Source organism: Ornithodoros turicata, chromosome 8 (assembly GCF_037126465.1).
Source record: "Ornithodoros turicata isolate Travis chromosome 8, ASM3712646v1, whole genome shotgun sequence".
NCBI lineage: Eukaryota > Metazoa > Arthropoda > Arachnida > Ixodida > Argasidae > Ornithodoros > Ornithodoros turicata.
In genome coordinates this window covers 32,321,361-32,344,368 of record NC_088208.1, presented here as the reverse complement: position 1 = coordinate 32,344,368, position 23,008 = coordinate 32,321,361, and the positions used below count along the sequence as shown (strand labels likewise).

The window sequence follows — 23,008 nt, the reverse complement described above, 5'->3', positions numbered from 1 at the left end:
TGTGTGTCTTTGTTTTTCGGCGCGTTGCAGTGACATCATGTACCAACAAGCCCATATTTCTACGTAATTATATACGTGCAATTACGTAGCACCCTGTCATCTTCCACTAGGGTATTCATTATTTCTGATGGCGTTCTATTCGGAACTGCGGTTACGGATGGCCGTTCTTAAAGATGTTGCGCAACGGTGGGGATTCAGCCTGCCTCCGGTTATCCTGCGCTTCGAATAATTACCAGCGACCACGTCCCGCATTGTGTGTATCGCGTAATATCCTGGAATTAATAGAAGTAGAAACAAATAAGAAATAGAAACGTATCCTGGAATGAATTGAAACCGATTACGCGTTCATTACACGTTACAAATGTTTCTGTCTTATAATTTCTGAACTAATTGACCGGCCTGCGTTAATTTAGCTAACAGGCTCGTCGCTGGCAGAGCGTAATTACTTTACGATTTTATTCACCTTTTGAGGCGCCTTCTGGAAGTAATGAATGAAACTGTTGGGCATTTTTCGCTTTGTCGACGGACGAGAGACGTGGTAAAAATCGGAGCAAAACTGTGTAACAGGGGGGAATATTTATTAGGAGAAAAGAGGGAAGAAAGGTGTGCAACAGGCTGAGCTGTGGGCGCACTCATGAAAGACAAAAATGCAACAAAGCAAGACACTCAATTTCATGTTCATACTCCTTCATGATTTCCATTCTGTTTCCATTCCGTTGCAAAGCGTCGAGTTTTGTGTAATTTCCCTTTCTTTCTCCTTTCTTTCCCTTTCTTAATAACGCGTCCTGGAGTAGCCAGTCCCGAGTGACTCGAGACTAACATCTCCATTTTTTTTCTTTTAAAAATCAATCATACTCCTTCATGATCATTCCGGATAAGCGAGAGAGCGCAAAGTCCTGATCAGTTTTAACAGTAACTGGCATCAGTACACCTCTCTTAACTCAACAGAAGCACTTTAGTACTCCTAGTACGCTCACCTAACCACTTTCTTTAGTGGTACAAGTGATCTGAAGTAGCCGACTCCACATTTGTGCAGCCACCATCTTCATGATGGCAATCGGCATTATCTTCATCACCCTTTTCATATTATTTTAAACTCCGATCCATAGAATAGAATATGAAGTAGAAAGAAAAAAATGGAAACGTAGGTCGCACTGGTGCGACCAGCTGTTCCAGAACGCTTGACGTGTGAAAGCACTGAATGATTTAAAATATTATTCTCAGCACGTATGTCCTTGAGGCAGTTTGCCAGTGCGCACGTACACCGCAGGTCGCATGTGCTGCTTTGGCCAGCTCCCGAGGTTGGTTGTCAAGTTTCGCGAGGGCGTTCTTCAGCGTTCGCCGACCAGAAAACTCCAATCAAATCCAATTGTTGGCCGTAGCTTGCCCGAGAGTTGGCGTCGAAAACAAAGACCGCCATTATCATTCTCCAGAACATACGCGTCACAGCCTGCAAACTTGGGCGACGATTCCCTGCAAAGGAATGCAATAATACGACGGCGCAAAACTTTCCCTTATAACAGAATAAAACCTCATTAGGCAGGTCCCTTCTCGACTTGAACTTATCGCTGCTCCACTCTCGGTCTATTTGGTTTTACTGCTTTCGCTTCTCCCTGATTGAATGCCATGCTTTAGCTCCAATGGGTCATTTGTTGGAAAGCCGGCGCGTGATTTCGTCTTATCCCGTCGGAGAAAAAAAAAACTTTTTTTTCCGCCTTCCTTCGGGAATGGCGGGGACGACAAAAGCAAGAAGGACGACACACGTAGTGCGATTGGATTTCAAAGGGGGGAGGCATTGGGAAACAAAACGAATGATTCGGGCGTTCTCTCTCCCCGGGGAAGCCTCAATCGACAGGGAATATATCGTGGGGGAGGCAGGATAATCTCTCTGGAGATATTCGGTTTGTGTGAGCGGGCACAAAGAAAATAATAGCGCCATTCAGCCGCGTAAAAGAGAGCCTTAGATGATGGCACGACGCCGTTCGTGAACGAGGAACACGGCGGAAAAGGTAAAGTAATGGCCATACGGCACCACTCTTGCGCTCTGTGTTACGCTTGAATGGAGTGACGAGTCTTCGTCAATGGCTGGTGAGATCGCACAGCGAAGACGGGAGGAGTCTGCTGTCTGCTTGTTGTGTGTCTCGCATGTCTCGAACACTAGAACACTAGAACACTATTGAGCTGAGTTGAATATACGAGTATCTAAAAAAGGGAGAGAAATCAAGCGCTATATGCTCGCCATTCCCTGAGCTTGTTGCCGTTTATGTTGGCACTATGCTTTGCATAGCCGCATTCGTATGATGCAGCAGACTCCACGATCAGCTTTGCGTGGAGATTCGGGGAATGGGGGAGGCATGGGGGGGAGGTAAATGTTTATGAAGAAAACTAGAAAGGAAAGGTTAGCCAGGCGAAGAGCCGGCTTACTATTAAAAAAAAGAAAAGGGGGAAAAGAGAAAGAACGGAAAAGAAGAAGAAGGAAATAAAGGAAAAGGAAAGTAAGAAAGAAGAAGAGAGACACTTGAACAACGTCACATGCAGTTCACGAGTCCTGAGACTCGGAGAAAACCGAGGAGAGCGGCAGTGACAGTCCACTGGTTGGGGTGCAGGACGGGGCCGAGGAGATTCGGTTTGATCAGCTTCGCGTGTCGATTGCCGTGCTTGAGAAATACAGGGCTAACAGTGGTCCGAACAATATTCAAATGCCTCTTTCAATTGCTATAATTGGCGATATATTATTGGTTAAGTGAGGCCTCCTGGACTGTGGCCCTAATTGTTAATTTTCACTCGTGAGCTTTCTAATTACGAAAGATAGAAGATCGGTCCAATAACAGCATCTCTTGTGTCGAAGATCGAGCCACTATAGAGATCGAGCCACTATAGGAGTCTAAAGGACAGAGTACATTGTGTAGTGTGTTTACATCGGTGTATTTAGTCTACGGTCATTTGAGCTATTATCTCATTTACTGGACTTATTCATCTGTGGGACCCTGCTCAGAGGCGGACCCAAGGATCCAAGAGGTGGATCCATTTCTGAGGGTGGTCCTGCCTTGGAAAGCATCATATACACTACCTAAGGTCAATTGAAACTCGATGTAACGTCAGAAATTGAGGTCGTTACACCCCCACCCTCAACCCCGAAATCCTCCCCTGACCCTATTTGTTCTTGTTTATGCCTCTAGGTCATCTTGGGGTTGGTCTTTCCTCTTTCTTTTCTATTTACATGTTCTGGGGTAGGCTGGCCCGACTTTGTCAGGTCTCACATGTGTATAATTCTTATTCAATCAATCAATCAACCGATATAGCGCGAGGAAAAGTTCCCAGAGTGCGCATGAAATACACATAGGAAAAACACTATAGCACACGCAAAGGTATCGATAACCGCGCTTTCATTTCTAAACCAGCAAGACCCGGTAAGAAGCCAAACTCTACAAATTGAGCTCCAAATGGGCAGGAATCCATTCTCCAGTGCTTGCTTTATTTCGTTTAGCTTTCGACTCGTTTACTATTTGGCTCAATCTCTCTCTCTTTTGCTGGTCCGTTTGCGCTTCGGCACATCATTCGTGGTGCCGAGCTGAAAAGTCGGACATTTTGTCCCACGTTGACATTGAGGAGGAGTGTGCTCCTCTTTCGCTCGGGGACAGGAAAAGAGCATCAGCGGCAACATGTCGTTATAGGTGAGCAAGCTGTGGCGGACGCAGCGGCGATGAACGAGCATTGCGGAATGCGTCGACGTGCGCTTATTTTTGATCCACGCTGCCGCTTCCTCCCTTCTGCGGTATATGTATTGTGTGTGTGTTGTTGTTGTTGTTGTCAAACTTCTGCTTCTGTACGTGGGATAATTTAGTTTAGTGATGCTTTCAGATTTTTGTGTGTGTGTGTGTGTGTGTGATGCGTGTATTGCCAGGGGAGGCTCAAGGGGATAGAACGAGAAAGTGTTGTCACCGTGTCAACGCGCTGGATATCGTGAGCTACAGCTGGTTGCTGAAAAGTGCATATTTGTTGTCAATATTGGTCGTACACCAGGTCTGTCTGTGTCTTTTAACTGACAGCACGGTACATTCTGCTTCTCCTCTTTGACAGTTTAAACAGTATAGGGAGCGCCAATGGAAAGTTTTCAGGCGATCATATTGTCGTAGTAATTAGTAGAAGTCTTGACTGAGAAGACAACAACAACAAATAGAATGATGATGATAAATGATGATGATGGATGGGGATTGACGAAGACAGAGGAATACACGGGAAAAATCGCTCTAGGAACTCAAGCAAAGCGTGGTGTTTACGCACACAAGCAAACGAACGAAGACATAAGCGACTAGGAAGAGTAATTTCTCTACCAGATCTACAGAGATTTATACTCGACTTCAAATTTGTTACTCCCACGATTGAAATGTACAGACAGGCAATCCGATAGGTTGTTCACGTCGCCATAAAGACAACATCATTGTCTCGCTTCTCTGCATATTTCACTCTAGATGAAGCTTCTCTCTGCTTCATCCCAACCTTTTTTTCGCTCGACTAATCTTATTGCCGAGCTCGCTTATTACCTTGGATATCTAAGTATTTATTGCAGCTTATTTTCTTCCTCCCCATTGTAAATCTTCCCGTATCTTCCAGGCTATTCTGCGTCCTATTACCGAGCAACGAATTCCGTCGGGACAACCACCATCGAGAGAGCTGGAATAGGCTCGCAAACGATCGCTGTTTTTTTTTGTTTTTTTTTTCGCGATCGCGATTTTCCGAGTCTCTATTGAATTTATACTTGAACCGACTCTTGTGCCGCAATACATTCGTTTGTCCTCGTGTGAGTCGTTGCCTTTCTTTATCTTCGAAAATTTGTCACGCAGTACAAACCCACAAAAGAAGTATATACGTAGAGAGGAAAGCGGAAGATGGATTATTTTATCTTGCGCAGAGCGAAATGGATGTACAAGGGACAGGGGATCTCCCTGGACAGGGATTTCAGTATTGCCGTAGCACATAATCAACTTAAGAAAGATCAACAGTGAAGTTTCGTTTCCGTTTGGTTATTGCCTACAAGGAAAAAGCGTAACGTTCTTGTCGGTATGGCACACGTCAAGTCGAAATTGTAGGGCAAAAAAAAAACAAAAAAAAAACGCATGTGTACGTAAGGCATTATGCGCGTAGAAGGGTGCTTCAAGCCGCACGGGTATGGCCGAACGGGTTAAGGCCTCTCGCTCGTTGGTGGATGCAAAGGTCGTACTGAGGACTGGGAGGCGGTGGGTTCGAATCCTACCACCGGCTGTGCTCTCTGAGGTTTTCCCTGGGTTTTCCGAAGACTTTTCCAGACGAATGTCGGCGCAGTTCCCCGTGAAGTCGGCCCAGGACGCATACTATAGTCCCCTGTCTTCCACTCCTTCCTGCTGTCCTCTCTCCATCTGTCCACTTCTGTACTCCGCTCATAGCCACAGTTGCTTCGCGGCGCTAACGCTTAATATTAATGAATTTTAATTTTTTATTTAGAAAATAAAAAAAGCTTCACAGAATTGTATCTCTGTAGCTTGTGTGCATGTTGCGATAATTTGAAAATATCCGGCGAACGTTGCAAGGCAGAAAAGAGACTGTGTTAAGGCTATGATGTTGTCTGAATTGTTGTCTGTCCCGTCCGTCAGTGCTTGTATGACGATAGACGAAAGAATCCAATCTCCAAAATCTTGTACGTGCTGAAGGATCGATCAGGAGGTCCATATCGGTGCAACATCTAGATGCATATCGATCACATTCGTAATATAGGTAAGATAAATAAGTTACTTACGCAACTCCTCTCAAACCCGGGAAACGAGGGCTACACAGGTCGAGCTTTTGATCCAATGGGTTTTGAAAAACTTAATGCAGGGTGTCCCAATTAACATGCGCCAAGGTTTCAAAGAAAGATGGGGCGGCACACGGGAATTAAACCAATACAATACAGCACAACGCTTGTTGTTATTCGTGAAATTATGCGAGCAATCTACTAAGAGACAGCTAGGATGTCCTGTGAACCGACTGAATATCAGCAGTCCTGTATCCAAGGATCCAGTGTTTTTTTTTATTGTTCCTAATTAATTAGACAAGATCAATTAGATAGATTTTAAAATATTTGTTTTAGGACCAAGATGTCAATTCGAATGTTGTCAAGGAAAAAAAAACACCGTAGCACTCTAAACTTCTCTATTTTACTGTACCTAATTAATTGATTAGGTACGATGAAAAATTACTGGCGACAAGGATACACGACTGCTAATACCATTCATTCGCGTCTTTTTGTAAATCTTGATGCATGTCACTCGAGCCATCATTTATTTATTTATTTTATTTTATTTTTTAGTAGTGCCAACCAAAGGAAATAATCCTTATGGTAAATAATAATCCTTATGAGTGGTCCACAGTGGTAGAAAGAAAGAAAATAAACGTAATAAGCCATAACAGATCACGCTCTGAGTAAAAAAAAGAAAGAAACGATGCTACGCATCGGATAAGCAGCAAAGTAGATCTCGTTTCGTTATACATGCAGACCTTGAGACCTTTTATAGAAGGGCACAATGAGGTGAACTGGGATTGAGGTCCTCAAACGTGCATGGCATATTGGAGACACGAATCCCCTATCTGTAGCAACCAACCTGCTGTACACTTTCAATCGCCGTAAAGTTTTTTCTAGCATGTTCCACCTCGAACCTCGGAACACTGTATTGTCGTTTTCCCTCTTACGCGCATATTAATATAATAATGATGTCAATGCATGCTCGCTGTGAAAACGAAGAGTGCACGTAAATTCTTTCCTCATTAGAGGACGCCGCTCTTTAGGAAAGTTTCCCTTCGTACCGTCCTAGCACTCATGAATCTATTCATTCGTGCGCCATCCAAATCCCCCTTAAGCCCAATAGTCTATGCGAGCAAATGAAAAGACGATTCTTCCTTTTTATTGTGCTTACTTTCTCGATCGCGTACTGTCACGAGGGTGCAGAAAGGGTCCCTCGTTAGTGCAGCTTTGTCCGAGAGTTGATCCTAGACGAACTCCCACTGCGCAGTAAATAGAGCGCGCTACCGGCGAGAGAACGGTAACACAACGCGGGGCCCGCTGGATTTCACTTAAGAGAGTCTGAGCCATCGTTTCTTTTCCTTCTTTCTTTCTTTTTTCTATCTTGACAATATAATTAGCGCGGTGAGTGGTCATTGGCTGATAACGTATTGTTTGGCTTTTGCGAGGTTCCCTGATACATTCAACTCGGAATGTAAGCTCTACGAAACGGAGAGGCGGCAACTCTGTGCTCAGCTGAGTGGTGCTAGCCGGCAGACGTTCAACCTGGCTGCAATTCTTGGCCCATGTCAGAGCCATGTCCAACACCGTCGAGGACTTCTGATGTTCTTGGAGTTCCTCTTGGCTACCGGCTTGCTCCAGACGCTGTAGGGTCCACCCCTGCATCTCAAGGACCATTGGCGCTTCTTTCATGTGCTTTTTCCTTTTGTGCGACGTATAGCGTTGCGCAACCAGACGACGGGAGTTCGAGTTGGACTTGCACATAACTTCATTTTCATATTTCACATCTCATGCTTCTCGTGTAATGGGGTAGGGTACTGCTCTCAAGCGGTGAATCACCCCAGGCCATAGTCATGATTTAGTTGTTGTTGTTGTTTCAACTCGGTATAAGAAGATGTCTCGTTAGTGAGAGTTTTCCCCCGTTTGTGTTAGCAAATGTTGCGTCAGTGTTGGAAATCTCTCTGTACGTCAGTGTATAGTGTAGCGCTCGTTAAGTCGGTTCGAAGCTACAATTGGGCGTCTCGTCGGATCAAGTGAGGATTTTTCGCTGCGCAGTATAGATGTAGCAAGAGATGTAGCAATGCGTGTTCGTTGCTCCAAACTGACGTGACTGCTAGGACATGCACCCAATTAGAGTCATGCGAAATGATTGTATTGTATGCATATAGGTGACGCAGCTCGACGGCAAGGATAAAGACACACCAAACACAACTGCTAACTCTCAACTAGTTGAGTTTATTTGTAGTTTATTTGCAGTTTATTTCGAGTTAGTTGAAACACAGCAGTAGTGTTTGTTGTGTCCCTGTCGTCGAGCTGCTTCATTTATATCCACACGTGCCAACTACTCCGTTTTCACACGTTGATTGTACTGTAACATGTTGTGTTATGTCATGTTCTATCGTGTTGTGTCATGCTATATCGTGTTATGTTGTGGTATATCATGTTGTGCCATGACGGTATTGTATTTTGTAGGGATATGTCTCGTGTTGCGTTACAGTCGAAACTGTCATTGAAAAATAAGCGCAGTTGACACTCTTAAAGCGACATGTCTTTCATAAAATACGACAGAACACTTACGAGCAACAGCATTCAGCACACATCCGCGAGACCTCCTTGTTATCTTTCCGAACCTTTCTTACCGAATCACTCCTCGGATGGGACATCCGAAACTTTGCTTCACTGACTTCGACTCAATGTCCCATTGGCCAACACGTTTCTGTTCAAGGTTCGGAACATATTCTTCTCGAATCTGCCCGGTTTCACACTGCTCGTTTCCAACTTCAGAGATCCCTGGACTGTCTTGATAGCCGACCTTTTGACGTCGTGAAAGTGCTGAGCGAATGGCCTCCGATTCACTGTCAGAGTGCGCAGCGCTCACTCATCATCTTTTTAGACGTTTCCCCCCCCCTTTTTTTTTCTTCTTTACTACACCTGGAGTAGCTTGTCCCGCGGAGAACGGGCTCACATCTCCATATTTTTTTTCTCTCTTTTACCATCATCATCACCATCCTTGTTCATTCCAGGATGAAATATATTTGCTCCCATAAAGGCCATCTGATCTTTTTTTTTCGCGAGATTTATATAAAAACTCTCCACGGGTCTCCCATTAGCAGGTTGATGTGTCAGTCTCTTTTTCTACGCGCAGCTTTATCTTCCGCACAGTTTTGTCCAGCGTGAAGTGGCCCTTACTGTGTTTCGCGATAGAGCCAAAACAGAAACCACAGACAAAGCGGGAAGCGAGCATGCAAAAGCTGGTAATGAGGGCTTTCTTGTACGTGTGACGCTTGGGTAGGTTTTTCAGCAGTGCCGCTGGCCGTATAGTTAATGTGCTTCGTCAAGAGGGACCGCGGCTGTTTCATTATGCCTTTCACGCAGATTATGGGGCTTAAAAAATGAGAGACTCGGAAAGAAGGGAAGCTACGCACGAAGGATAGGAGAAGGAATACGCCCGCAGCTTTGAAAACATAAGATAACCGGTCTTACCTTGACGTGCTCTGGGTTCGGACATAGGGGTTTGTTAGGTCGTGGGTTTATTAGGCAGTTTTAGCGGACCGTCGGTAGGTTCGCAGTGGCAGTCGTGTGTGACTCAGAATCTTATCCACTGATTGGGTCGTGTTCACACGGTTCGACGCAAGGCACGTTAGCAAGGGTTTGCTGAAACCCTGTGTTGTCATTAAATGAGTAAGTACGCAGCAAATTGTCTACACCTTTCGGACGTACGTAGATGCCTTGTCCTATACGTGGTACACGCATTCTCGACATAAGTTTCCCAACACACAAAAGGGGGTTTCGTAAAACACCCTTCTAGATACTTCAGCTTCCGAATAGTGTGTGTCATAATTAGCTGCATCAAATCAAATTGCGCCTAGCAAATCGATGATCAAATTCTGTAAAACGTGCCATATCAAATACTATCCCCCACGTATTTACCAACCTATCCCCATACGTTTCTCTCTCTCTCTCTTTAATTTTTTTTTTGCACACCTCTGTTCGTATCTCTGTTCGCCCCATTCTTGGACCCTGTCGTCTCGACAAACATTTTCACCTCACTTCCAGACAGAACTTCTGCCGAAAATATACGTCGTACGGGGTATTTTCATTGCAGTCACAGAAATAAAGAAAGTAGAGATCTACGTTCCGCTAAGAAAACATTCCAGAGGCCAAGAAAGAGTTCAAAAAAATACAAACACAACACAGCGTGGCTTCTATAGAAACACTGCTTAATCCCAGCGAGTGTGTGCAACTCCTATAGATGGCATCATTTCATTACAATTCTCTGAAATGTCCTTGCCAATCCCCTCTACGGGTAACGACCCTGCCACTCAAAGACAGAAAAACACAAAAACACAGACCCGTCTAACGAGGTGAATAAACCGATGAGAAACAATAATGAACCATGGAGAGGGGAGACCTCAACGGATAACTTATTTCAATCGTCAAAAGAAAAAATATGCTTGGAGAGGGGTCAAGAAACGCAGCGGCTAACGTTGTTCAGAGCCACAGGGACGAAGGGGAGACGTTTAGAAAGGTTATTCTTCATCGGACATCAGAAACAAAAGTAGTCGGCGGTCAAGAAAGAGAAAGAGAATAATTTCTTTATCTTCTTTGCCGTCTGCCACTGATACTTTCTCTCCCAATACATTTTTACTGGTTAATATATTACCTTCATTTGGCACGGCTGTATGACGGTCACGTGGGAGGTAGAAGACACGAAATAATGTTTCAGCATACGATTACTCGAACTACGTATTATTACTCGAACAGCTTCGAATTTTACGTCGAACTGAAGTAACATAAACCGAAATCGCAATGCACACATGATATCCTTTGAAAAGATAACACAGTCTGTATGGCATTGTATACACTCATCTCGAACACGGTAATTCGCTTATACTATATATTACTCTTTCAATTTTAGTTTCTATAACGACGTCTCGCGAATCGTGTTTAAAAAAACAAGCGAAAAATTGTCCGCAACTTGGGCCTCAAAACGAACTTTATTTTCTTTGAGCTTCTTCTATTTTCTTCTATTGTTGATTGTTGTAGATTCTTCTATTGTTGTCCCGTTTTCTTGGAAAAAGCACCTGCAGCCATAAATTCGAAGAGGGGGAAGGGGGGAACACAGCACATGGTGCAAGGACGAGTGGAAGATATATCCGTAAAAATAAACTTCGCTGCCACTTAGGGGAAGCGAATTACCATCGGTATCGATCTCTTTCATAGATGCACTGCTATACAGTGCGCAAGTAGGAAGCCTTTAGAGGGCGCGGCTTACGGGCGAAAGGAAAATACTTTTACTGCGCGCACCCCTTTTACAACGGCGCCAGAAAGGCTGAGCGTAAACCTGGCCGGCGAAGGTAAATAATGTAAATGCGACTTGGGAGGAGGACATTATGTGCCACTGCGCGGTCGCTTACTGCGCACGCTCGCTAAATATACCCTGTCGCCGCTTGAAAAATCGAATGACGCCGTTCTTCGAAGGTACAACTAAAACACGTAAAGTGTGGCCTACCTTGTTCACTATATAATGCGTGCCCACTTGTGCAGTATACTCGAGGGAGAACATATAGCCGCAGAACTGTCAGTTTAAAGATAGCACTACACCGCTCCATGCAAAAAAAAAAAAAAAAAGAAAGAAGAAGAAAGAAATGTCCACTCGAGGTTTCTCTTCATATTTTCAGGCCTCTCTGGCCGTTAAACAGTTTTTAAGGGACACCAAGCCCTTCGTCGCCGCTTCGCGACATCTCCAGTGGGTGTGGGTGGATGTGTCTGGCATTCCTTTCCTTAGGTGATCTGGGATAGCCGGCCCTCGTGATGAGGGCTACAATCCCCATTTTTTTTCTTTCAATCATCATCATCATCATCTCTGGACGTTTATCACGCTTATAAATGAGCTTCCCCGCATAGCACGCTCCTAGCCAACCACGATCTCGAACGATATCGTTATCTGCCCTGATTTGTTGAAAACGGGAGGCGTACGCCTCTTTTGTGACAATTATGAAGAGAATAAGTGTCACAAAAAAGGCGTACGCCTCCCGTTTTGAAAAACAAGTCGAATTGGGCAGATAGCGATAACACTGGGGAACAGTAAGGAACACACTTGCAAGGAATTGTTCCAGAATGCACATGTTTTTAGTACAAGTTTCGTCCTTTTAGGGCCACACACGTGTCAGCACCTATTTCCTTATCAGGAAAGGGGGGTTCTTTTTAGCGCTGTATCCGGAACTTGCCCTCGACCTTTCTGCATTGAGGATTCACTGCACATCCGCAACCCTTAATACAGACGCCAGGGCGCTGTTAGGTATTACGAACGCGCAGGACGCCGGTGCCAGGTTCCGGACGTAGGACGAAAGAAAAATCTTGGGAGCTTGTCTATTTGAAATGGGGGTTGAATCATACGAAAGCCCTTGCTTCCCTCAGGCTTTCGGGAAAACTGGGCGAGATTCCAAAATTTGCTAAATTGAAAATTTGATTTGATTTGAGCGCCGCAAAAAACGCTCAAATCAAATAAAATTTTCCTGAAGGAAAATACTGCTTTTGCGTGTCCGAATGTTAGTCGCATATGTTCCATCGTGATGACAAGTATGGCTCGATATCTTGTTTGTCTGTCATCTATCAATCTTTGAAGTAAACACAGGGGGAGGTCCCACGATTGCACAAATGCATTTGAGTGGGCGACGAAAGGTTAGTGCGAGAGGGACTTTCGTGTGTGACTATCTCGCTTATCCCCTTCACTTCTTTTTTAGTCTCTTATTTCAATATCTCAGCTTTCACAAAGAGGCACAAGAAGGTGATGATGGTCAACCACGAGCAGTACAGCCTAACCAAATATTATAGAATCGCAGTGGGGATCGAGCACACATGGTACAGCCTGCAAGCTAGAGAAAATTCGTTAGTAACAGCAGGTTTGTATGGTGGTATAAAAGTAGCAGCGAGACAAAACAAGGACAGGAAGAAAAGCACACATGACAACTGCACCATGTCAGAATACGGACTACTCCAACATTACACGTTAGTGTAGTAACTACAACCCCTATCACTCTTAGTAAAAGGGGTGGAGCAGGTACACCTTTTAGGAGGTAGTAGTTGTCGCATATGTTGTGCCTAAAAGTTTGCAAAGTTCTGCATGCTACCTGGTTGAAGTCGGCACAACATATTAGCGCAAATAAATTTTAAGAACTAATTATTTAAATTTTATAATAAATTTTAAATTTTAAAATTTTAAATAATTTTAATTAAAACAAATTTTATTTGCAGTTATCTTCGTTGTACACAATGTGCTCAATTTCCACTGCACTGCCAATACTGGGAAAGCAACACACCATGAGAGTGTATCGCTTCTGGGGCTGTAATAACAGCTCTTACACACATTTTGTGTTGCATCTGCAAAGAGGCGGTAACACGCAAGGTTACCACCCTTTTGCACCCTTTCGTCAGACGCTATATGTTGACTTGGGTGGTACCTATAGAAGTTACCACCTTTTCACACCCCTTTTTTTTTCCTGAGAGTGTAGTCCTCTAGATTGCCATTACTTTTATATTTCAGTGTCCTGATCCCGAAATCTACTCCACGCAGATAGTCCCTAAACGTCGCGTGAGCTTCCATGCATTTGGTACTGAAAGGGACCAATTCTGGTGGCAAAGCAGCTGGTCCAAAAGGGGAGTAAAGTTACTCATTTTGTCTTAGCGTGCCACTGCACTTCCTGCAGCCACTTCCTGCACTCTTAAAAATGAACTTCACCGCATACCACGCTTCTAACAAACCATCATCTCGAATGATATCGTTATGTGGTCTGATTTGTTGAAAACGGGAGGCGTCCGCCTTTTTTGTGACAGTTATGAACAGCATAAGTGTCACAAAAAGGCGTACGCCTCCTGTTTTCAACAAATCAGGCCAGATAACGATATCATTCGAGATTATGGTTGGCTAGGAGCGTGCTATGCGGTAAAGTTCATTTTTAAGAGTGTGCGTGCCACTGCACTTTGTTTATTGCAATAACGTAATTAATCAAAGGTGTAATTATAGTCCTTTTGGGGACTAAATGCGAGATAAAAGTCTCTGACCAGCTCGCGTGGCGTAGTGGTTAAGATGGTCGCCTTCCACGCCGAGACAGGGAGGTGACTGGGTTCGAATCCTGGCACCGGGTGTGCTGTCTGAGGTTTTCCCTGGGTTTTCCAGCAGACTTTCCAGACGAATGTCGACACAGTTCCAACCTGAAGTCGGCCCAGGACGCATACTAACCGTCCTGTCCTCCCACACTCTTAAAAATGAACTTGACCGCATAGCACGCTCCTAGCCAACAATGATCTCGAGTGACATCGTTCACTGTCCTGATTTGTTGAAAACGGGGGGCGTACGCCTTGTTGTGACACTTATGCAGAAATGTTAATTGTCACAAAAAAGCGTACGCCCCGCACTTTCCACAAGTCAAGAGTCATAGAGGTAATATCACTCTCTGCGATGGTTTGGCCTTCCGCGTGCTATGTGGTGAAGTTCATTTTTAAGAGTGCACCTCTTCCTGCTGTCCTCTCTCCATCTATCCACGTCCGTACGCCGCTCATAGCCACAGTTGCTTCGCAACGCTAACATGGAATTAAAAAAAGTCTATGCGCCAAATTACGAAATTACTCGTTATTTGCGGTGCTGTGCAGTAAATTGCAGGCTCTGAAGACTAAAATGGGCGGTAATTGCAGCCTACACTCTTAAAAATGAACTCCACCGCATAGCACGCTCCGAGCCAACCATCATCTCGAATGATATCGTTATCTGCCCTGATTTGTTGAAAATGGGAGGCGTACGACTTTTCTGTGACAATTATGAACAGCATAAGTGTCACAGAAAAGGCGTACGCCCCCCGTTTTCAACAAATCAGGGCAGATGACGATATCATTCGAGATGATGGTTGGCTCGGAGCGTGCTATGCGGTGGAGTTCATTTTTAAGAGTGTAGGGGACTAGAAGATGTAATTGCTCCCCAACAGACTCATTTTTCTCTCCGAATGTGGAGAGGGCACAGAAATTTCACGTGACAATGATCCGCCAAATTTTAGAGAGAGAGAAATGGAAAAGAAGAAACCGTTTTGTATCGAACGGAAAGACTCGTGCGTTGAGATTTGTTGTCCTTTTTTTCTTTCTCTCTCTTTTCCTTTTTTTTTTTTTTTTACTCGGCACACGTTAAAACCCTCTATGGGCTGCATAAAGCTCGTCCGGGGACCTTCAATGCATGGACTGCATTAATCAGCGATGCCGCGTGCCAGCGACGTCGGTAAGAACTCGTCCTGCTCGTCTCACTTAAAGAGCGGATGAATAATTGATACGCAGAATGAACTTTCCCCAATGAGATCCCAAGGTAATCTTTACCCAGTTAGGATGTGATGGAGCTTGTTGTCGATAAATAATTCTTTCAGGATGTGAGATCCGATCAGTGTTAGATCACTGTTGGAGGCAGAGAGAGAGAGAGAGGAAAATGTGTGAGGTCAGCTTTTCTTCGTTTTCTTTTCTTTTTTTATGGGGGGGCGGGGGGTCGGATTTCACGAAAATTTCCTTCAAGTCCAGCACTGTGGTTTTTGGGGAATATGAGGGTCGTTCCAGCAACTCAGCGATGTTCACGACGCCACTCCGACGGGCTTTTATTGTTCTCAATCCTGGTATCAGCGTCGCATGTTGGCAGTGATGCTGGATTAGCGTTGCTAAATAGGGCGTCGTCGTTGCTAAGCAGGATCAGAATTAAGCTGGCGAAACTCACTACGCATGGCCCTGCACAGAACTCCGCACGGTGATGCTCATGGTGCCTGGTACCGCATCTCTCTCCGCTGTGTATGAATCGCACAAAGCAGGCAGCGGAAAATTGCGCGTTGCCTCAAACAGTCTGTTCAAAAATATATATTGCTTTGATTAAAACACATAAAATTGATTAATTGATTATATTGTTTTGAAGCTCCCATTAACACATCCTTTCTCATAAAGCTCCACACTGAAGCGTTTACGCGGAGGGGAGTCAAGTCCTGTAGATCACATAAATAAAATACAGAAACCGGCACTGAAGATTTTTGTTTAAGTTTGATTTGTACAAGCTTTCGCGTTGAGGTCCACGCTCCCTCAGAGAAGCCTACCTGAGGAAGCGTGGACCTCCACGTGAAAGCTTGTACAAATTAAACTTAAACAAAAATCTTCAGTGTCGGTTTCTGTATTTTGTTTAAAGCTCCACACTCTAAAAACAGAACTTCACCGCATAGCACGCTGTGCGCCAACCATTGCCAAGAATGATAGGGTTATCGCTTCTGATTCGAGGAGAGAGGAGGGCGTACGCCATTTTTGTTGCAATTATCATATATCCAAATTGCCACAAAAAGGCGTACGCCCACCCCTTTCCTCGAACCAGAAGCGATAACCCTATCATTCGTGGCAATGGTTGGCGCACAACGTGCTTCGCGGTGAAGTTCTGTTTTTAGAATGCACAAAACAATAACACGCCTCCGACCATACGATAACCCCCGCTTTATGACAGAGCCTTACGGAACGGGTCGTTATGCGCGACTGATCTTGGCGATGTCCCTCTCGCCCCCGAAGTCCTCATTGAATCCGCTTTCTTCTCTCGTCTCTGCTAGCGAGCAATCACAACCAATCAAAACGAAGTGCGTATGTAAGAGAGGGAACCACGCTGCTTACACGCCATAATCGTAAAGGAGCACTTTGGGTCCTTTTCCGAGTGAGTTGTTTGCCTCTTCCCACGCGTTCACATCAAATGTCAAGGGCAGAGAGAGAGGGGGAACAGCCCGAGAGGGAGGTACAAGAGGTGAGGGAACCTAGGGACATATTGAATCATTGAAGGGGTCCCTCGGGTAACATGGTGGCTATCCAAGTGAACGACGGCTGCTGCCCTCTGCTGTTGTTTTACCGTCCGTTTGTTTTCGTTTTTGCGAGAAAGTGGGATGCGTGAGTGGTTTTGTTAGTTCCACCCAAGGCTCTGCCGTCCTTTCGTGAAAGCTAGGCTCAAATTGAATTGTGAAGGGAGCAACAGGGAGTGCTTTTATCAATGTTCCTGCACTTGAGGTGTCACGCTTTATGATGACGGTGATAAGGTGGGCAGTAGCCAGGGGTGGTCCCGGTGGGAGCTAGTGGATCTCGTTCTGTTTTCATCTTTAAGCTTATGAGGATTAATGTTGAGAACGAAGACGAAGAATTGGCGTGGCTGCTGTAACGTGCGACGTTTGTCTTCAGCATGGCATCAACTCCTTGACAGCCGATCTCACGGCAATTGGATTGGATTGGATTGGATTGGGCGAGTTGGTTAATAGCAGAGACCACCAGGAGTTGGTGGAGTTGATGATGGCAGCCTAAAGAGTGAACAACTGAATAATCATTACCAAATGAGTGAAGCAGTTCGTCGTTGTGCAAGATTTCCATGTACCACTGTTTTCTACAGAGCCCTTGCGTCAATGCCTTTTGTCGACCTCCATGTCCCAGAAACGTTTGGTGACGGTAATCTACACTCTTAAAAATGATGGTGGTGGTGGTGATAGTGAAAGGGCTTGCCGTTGTCGGCCTCACGTATGTGGACAACGTCACGACTGACGCCCCGGGGAAATGTGCGTCCTGGGCCGACATCTAGGGGAACTGTGCCGACATATGTCTGAAAGCGTCTGAGGAAAACCCAGGAAAAACCCCAGACAGCACAGCCGGCACCGGGATTCGAACCCGGGTACCTCCCAGCCTCGACGTGACATGGCCAGCACGCTAACCACACGCTCTTGAAAATGAACTTTATCACGTAGCACGCTCCCAGCCAACCATCATCTCGAATGAGAAAAAATAACAGCGTCAAACAGGCTACGCCGGTCCCCGCCCCGCTTATCTGACTGATATGCGCCCTTCCTCTGTTATGATCGCACGGACGAAACACAGTTAATCACATAGTATCTTGGTATCACATGCTTTCCATTTTTCTTCAGCACTCCCCATTGCGAAGTAAGCTCTAGAGCACGTAATTCATTGATGGATAAGGGAGTGGAAGAGCGTCCTTTTGCGCTTCACCGGGACCAGCCGCGACAAAAAATGTAAACCTAAACCAATTAATTACCGCAACCAATGACCCGCATCGGTGGCAGATTTTTCTCTAAAAGGTGTCCACGGAAGGTCCCAAAAGGGGTAGTACGCGTTTTAATGCCGACGGCGCCCTGCTTTAGAAGTTATGTTTTTCACGAAACTCATTTGAATATTTATTTAGATAATGAGCACCTCCCACTCATTCGCACGGTGCGCAGCCTGTAGGTGGTATCCGACAGATACTTGTAAAAAATAACGTTCTTCGATTGGTGCACCCGTTCGCGAATTATTTAGCCCGGGGATTTAACTGAGACACCCTGTATATGCATCGGCAGTCATTCTTCGAGGACATAAGCGATAACGCGACCCAAAGCTCTTCAATATCAGCTTGGCAAACAGATTAACTGAAAGAGCAAACTGCCTGCAATGCAGCAGTCTTTGGACGCAAACGGGAATAAATTGGTTTTTGACTTGAATAAGTAAAACTAAATCTGGCTGTCGTTGCTTCAAGTGAGGTAACAGTAGTCCGTCGATGTCACCCTAAGACACTCTGAACAGGGAAACAATGTTCAATGCAGACGCGTACCGCATTGAGCAGGTGGCTCTAACATCATTGTCTCGCGCGTGCAGTACAGCGCCAAGAAAATAATGGAGCACTTAACCAAATCTTACATGAATGAGATCCGAGCTTCTTACACAAAACCTGAAACCCACGCAACTTGAATCTTTAAGTGCCAAAGACAAAGGATTCCGCAGCAACGAACTACACATGGGCAGCAGCGACAGCTGTATAAGCACCAAGGAAAAAAAAAAGAAAAACGCCAAGGATCGGTTGGATCGACCCCGGGAGAATCCATACGAAGGACACGCTTATTCCTTTGCCTTATATGTGAAAGCCGAGGAGACTGGCTCGTTAATTTAAGCTGACTATGGAACAACGCAAGACCGGCGTAGGATTTCAAAGGAAGCCTTGCTCGCCTTCCTTTATTCTGCTTAAAAAAAAAAAAAACGTGTGTGTAAAGTGAGAGTTATATATTATGTAGGCGCAAGGTTAAACGAGGCGCAGGCGCAGGCGTCGCTCAACACGGGTAATTCGGGAGGAGCGCTCTATATCACCATAACTTCTGCGCCAGTTAACTTGCTCCGAGCAAGCGTACGCGCCACAAAGTTGGAAAATTATTAAGCTGGATGCGGAAGAAGCTAATTAATCAAGAGTATCATTTCCTGATATTTTGTTCTTCACTGTGCTGCGTTCCCAAGATGTGTATTCCTTGTAATGGTGTGTCCTTCTAAGCTAACTTTGTGTCTCTCGCTTAACGGAGCGAAGTGGCCGTACTCATCTCGTTTTTTGTTTTGGGTATAAGATGCTGTCACGCAAAGCGACGTGTTTGGTGAGACTTTGCACCCGTTTCTCCTTCTTTGTTTTTTTTTTCTCGAAAGTTAGTCATTATAATAGCGTCACTGTTCAGGTCGTGCGCCAAAGACGTTTGATAGAGGGGATGGCGACATTCGTGGGAGTAATTAGGTGTCTTAGGATGTTAGATTTCCGCCTCATTGGCCTCGAATCATGGGGTGTTTGTCCGCCATCCACCATCGTGAGAAAAATTCCGAGCATTTTGAGCCCTAACATTATAGTCGCAAATGCGATATCTAACCATTCCCGTGTTCAGCCTAAGAACGACACGAAATGTAGTCCGTCAACCCCATCAGAGTTACTCCGCAGCAGGAATTACAGTGCAGCGCCACCAGGTGCCGCCCACAGGGTTCCTATAGTTTCGTTGTCGGCGCACTACATGTCGCGACGTATAGTGACAAGGCCAGCTGTTGCAGCCAATACGAGCAAGCCCAGGGAGGGGCTTAAACTGCTGTCCTTAGCTGAGCGAAACTCACCATAACCAGCCATCTTTTCATTGTCACCATACGTTCACGATATTTGCACAATGTTGTCACGCATTGTGAAGCTGTAGCTCAACATGCTACACTTACATGCTACACTCTTAGAAAAAAAGGATGGAGCAGTTACACCTTTTAGGAGGTGCTCATCGACTGCCATCTATACACCTCCCAAAGAGCAGCTCTACAGTGTCGCCTGCAGTCGATCACGGCCGCAACACTCACATTGGCAACCATTCTCGGCCCTGGGTCTAACCAGACTGACCATCGTCAAGTTCTTGAGTATTTCAAGATTTTTCTGCGGGACACTGGTCTCCTGTCTACCCTATGATCTGCCTGCGTACCTGTGTGCTGTGTGTGTAGTATTTTTGTGTGCTGTGGTTTTGCCTACCGTTCTGATGTCATACTGACTCCACTGACTATCCCTATTTAGCATCGTTCATCACCTCATCATCAGGACACATCACATCCTGCCCCATTGTGCCTTGGGGTAGTGGGCCGCACCTCAAGTGGCGAATTTCCCCATTCATTGTCATTAACTTATTTGTTGTTGTTGTTTTAGGAGATAATAATTGTCGCATATGTTGTGCCTAAAAAGTTGCAAAGTTGTACCCTCTACCTACGAATGATAGGGTTACCTATGTTCTGATTCGGTGAGTGAGGGGGGCGTACGCCTTTTTGTAGCAATTCGGGATATATGATAATTGCTTTTACCGCTCTTTTGCACCCTTTATCAGACGCTATGTTGACTTCAGTGATAACTAGAGAAGTTATGCCACCTTTTCACACACTTTTTCCTTTGAGGAGTTGGGAGTTGGAGTTGGAATTAGAAAAGAAAAATATGGAGATGGTGGCTCCTACAAAACACAGGAGCCGGCTTCTCCAAAATTCTTGAAGATAAAAATCAGTAAGACTAAAACTTTAGAGGCGCTGCAATGTCCACAAGAGTGTAGGAGCCAAGGACTTATTGCCCATATGCGTGGACGATTTCCAGCAGTATCCCGTTTAAGACAGTGTTCAATTTATGATTGCTTGTCCGCGGCGCATACTTAATATAAGTATACTGTCGGCGACGCTAATAACACTCGGATATTGGAACACTGATTACAAAACAGGGAAAATTGATTAACCCCAGTGCTATACGACGGACAAAGTACAGTGACCTCCTTATCTGCTGTGTGCCTAGAAAAGGCCATGAAAGTTGCCAGACCCCACGAACGGCGTCCGATGGCAGTACTGCCTGTGGCAGTGATGATTGCTAGCATGGATAGCTTTGTAGTCAGTGTCAATTACCACATGAGAAGGAATTCGCAGCATTTTTGTTTGTCGATTTCTTTCTCTTTGCAATAACGCGCTTCTCAATAATTTGGGATCTATTCCGCAGCAACATATATTAGCAAAGAGAGAGAGAGAAATACATGACGACGACGAAGACGACGATGATATTAGAAAAGCCCAATATATCGCACCCCAAAAGTAATGACTCGCTATTCATTGACGTCACGCAGACTCGCAAGAGGTCGAGGAAAGCTACAAACAGAACTCCAACCCCAATTCCCACCAACATGAACTTGCAGCGGAAAGACAAATGGTAAAGACCCGCCCGCGCAGCCAATTCCTTTCCGGAATGAACGGATGCCTTTGACCCCTGCACTGGCCTCCCCAAATATATATGTTCTCGCTTTAACCCAGCCATCATCAAAACCTCATCCGGGAAATGGTGGATCTCATTAACATGCAATTCGTATATTGGCATTGCTCGCGCTTCTTTTTTCCCGATCAACGCATTTATTTTTCATTTCGCGATTCGTTGCCGGCGGATAAATTATTCTTAACGATCCAACGATCCCTCCTTTTTTTTTTTTTTTTTTTTGGTTCTTCGGTTGTCCTCTGTATTATCGGTCTGACATATTCAAATTGCTTTGAAAACGAGCTCGGTAAAAAAGAAGAAGAAGAAAAAAAAAAAGAACACGTGCGGCGCACAGAGGTCGGCACGTTTCGTTTACAGCCAGTTCCCCCCCCCCCCCCCCCCCCATTTCGTGTGCTGCGCTATTGAGATTTTGAAAGGAGCAGAATATAGCATATTTACGATGTCTGAATTGAATTCTTGAAACTCGTAGCGAAAGCCATGCAAAACAGCTGCCTCGATTTTGCCGGAGAAGTCATTACTCAGGTGAGGTCCGCGGACGAAATTGCTACTACACGAACAGCTGTGCAACTATATTTCATGCAGCACAATATATAACGTACCGCCCGCACCGGTTTTAATGTGTTTGGCAGAGCTTGTTCGAAGCTTCATTCGAATCGGTTGTGTGGGACTATTATTGAAAATAATTGTAACGTAATAACGCGTAGTATTATCCAAATCCAAATCCAAGTTTATATTCAGGTTCTTGTGGTGTTAATGTAATAAACATGAACAGGAGCCAGAGGGAAGTCGTCCCGGTTGTAGGATCCTTGCAAAAATGATAATAAAGAATAATAAATGTGTTTCACAGAGCCACGTTAATAACAGCGAATATTATTCAAATGCATTAATAACAATAAAAAAATCACAGACAGAAGATAGATTATCTTAATACAGATTTCAGAAGACAGATTTCTTGACAGAAATTTCTGATTTTTTCTTGACAGATTTCTTTCTTTCTATTTCTATTCTATTCTATTCTATCTTAATAATATGTTTTCATTTAGTGTATGCTAGCAGTGTGTGTGATGTATTATGTCTTATATTTAGCAGTATGTTTTTAATCGTGGGCACCGTGAATACTGAAACCGCGGGCGTATCCGCCAGTGAGGAAGCGCGGGTGAGGTCACGTGCTTGCGAATTCTAATGGGAATGGCCGTAGCTCTCGCGCTTCTGCGACGTCAGAGCTTAACCGCATAGCACGCTGAGCTCCAACCATTGCCAAGAATGATAAGGTTATCGCTTCTGATTCGAAGGGAGAGGGGGGGGGGTACGCCTTTTTGTGGCAATTTTAATATACCCAAATTGACACAAAAAAAGCGTACGCCCACCTCTTTCTTCGAATCAGAAGCGATAACCATATCATTCGTGGCAATGGTGGGTGCAGAGCGTGCTACGCGGCGAAGTTCACTTTTTAGAGTGTACACGAAAATGACACTAAATCATCCCGTGTGACGGTGGTATTAAACACACAAGACGTAAAAAGCAGGCCCTTTTCCCTCGACCGAAGAGAGCGGCGTCACCCTTTGTCCTTATCTCCTGTCCCAGATGATACTGGCCACGCGGTCAAGTTCAAGCAAAGTGCTCCACAGACGCTTCTCTTTTTCTACAGGAACTCATTAGCGTTT

At 44.9% G+C, this 23,008-nt stretch overlaps 1 protein-coding gene and 1 long non-coding RNA gene across 3 annotated transcripts in view; one reads left to right on the top strand and one right to left on the bottom strand.

Annotated features, from left to right (window-relative positions):
* The window catches only part of LOC135367034 (uncharacterized), a 688,737-nt gene that overhangs the window by 502,670 nt on the left and 163,059 nt on the right, over window positions 1-23,008 (top strand). The gene's annotated exons all lie outside the window — the stretch shown is intronic.
* Window positions 1-23,008, bottom strand: part of LOC135367033 (neuroligin-4, Y-linked-like) — a 206,965-nt gene that overhangs the window by 101,445 nt on the left and 82,512 nt on the right. The gene's annotated exons all lie outside the window — the stretch shown is intronic.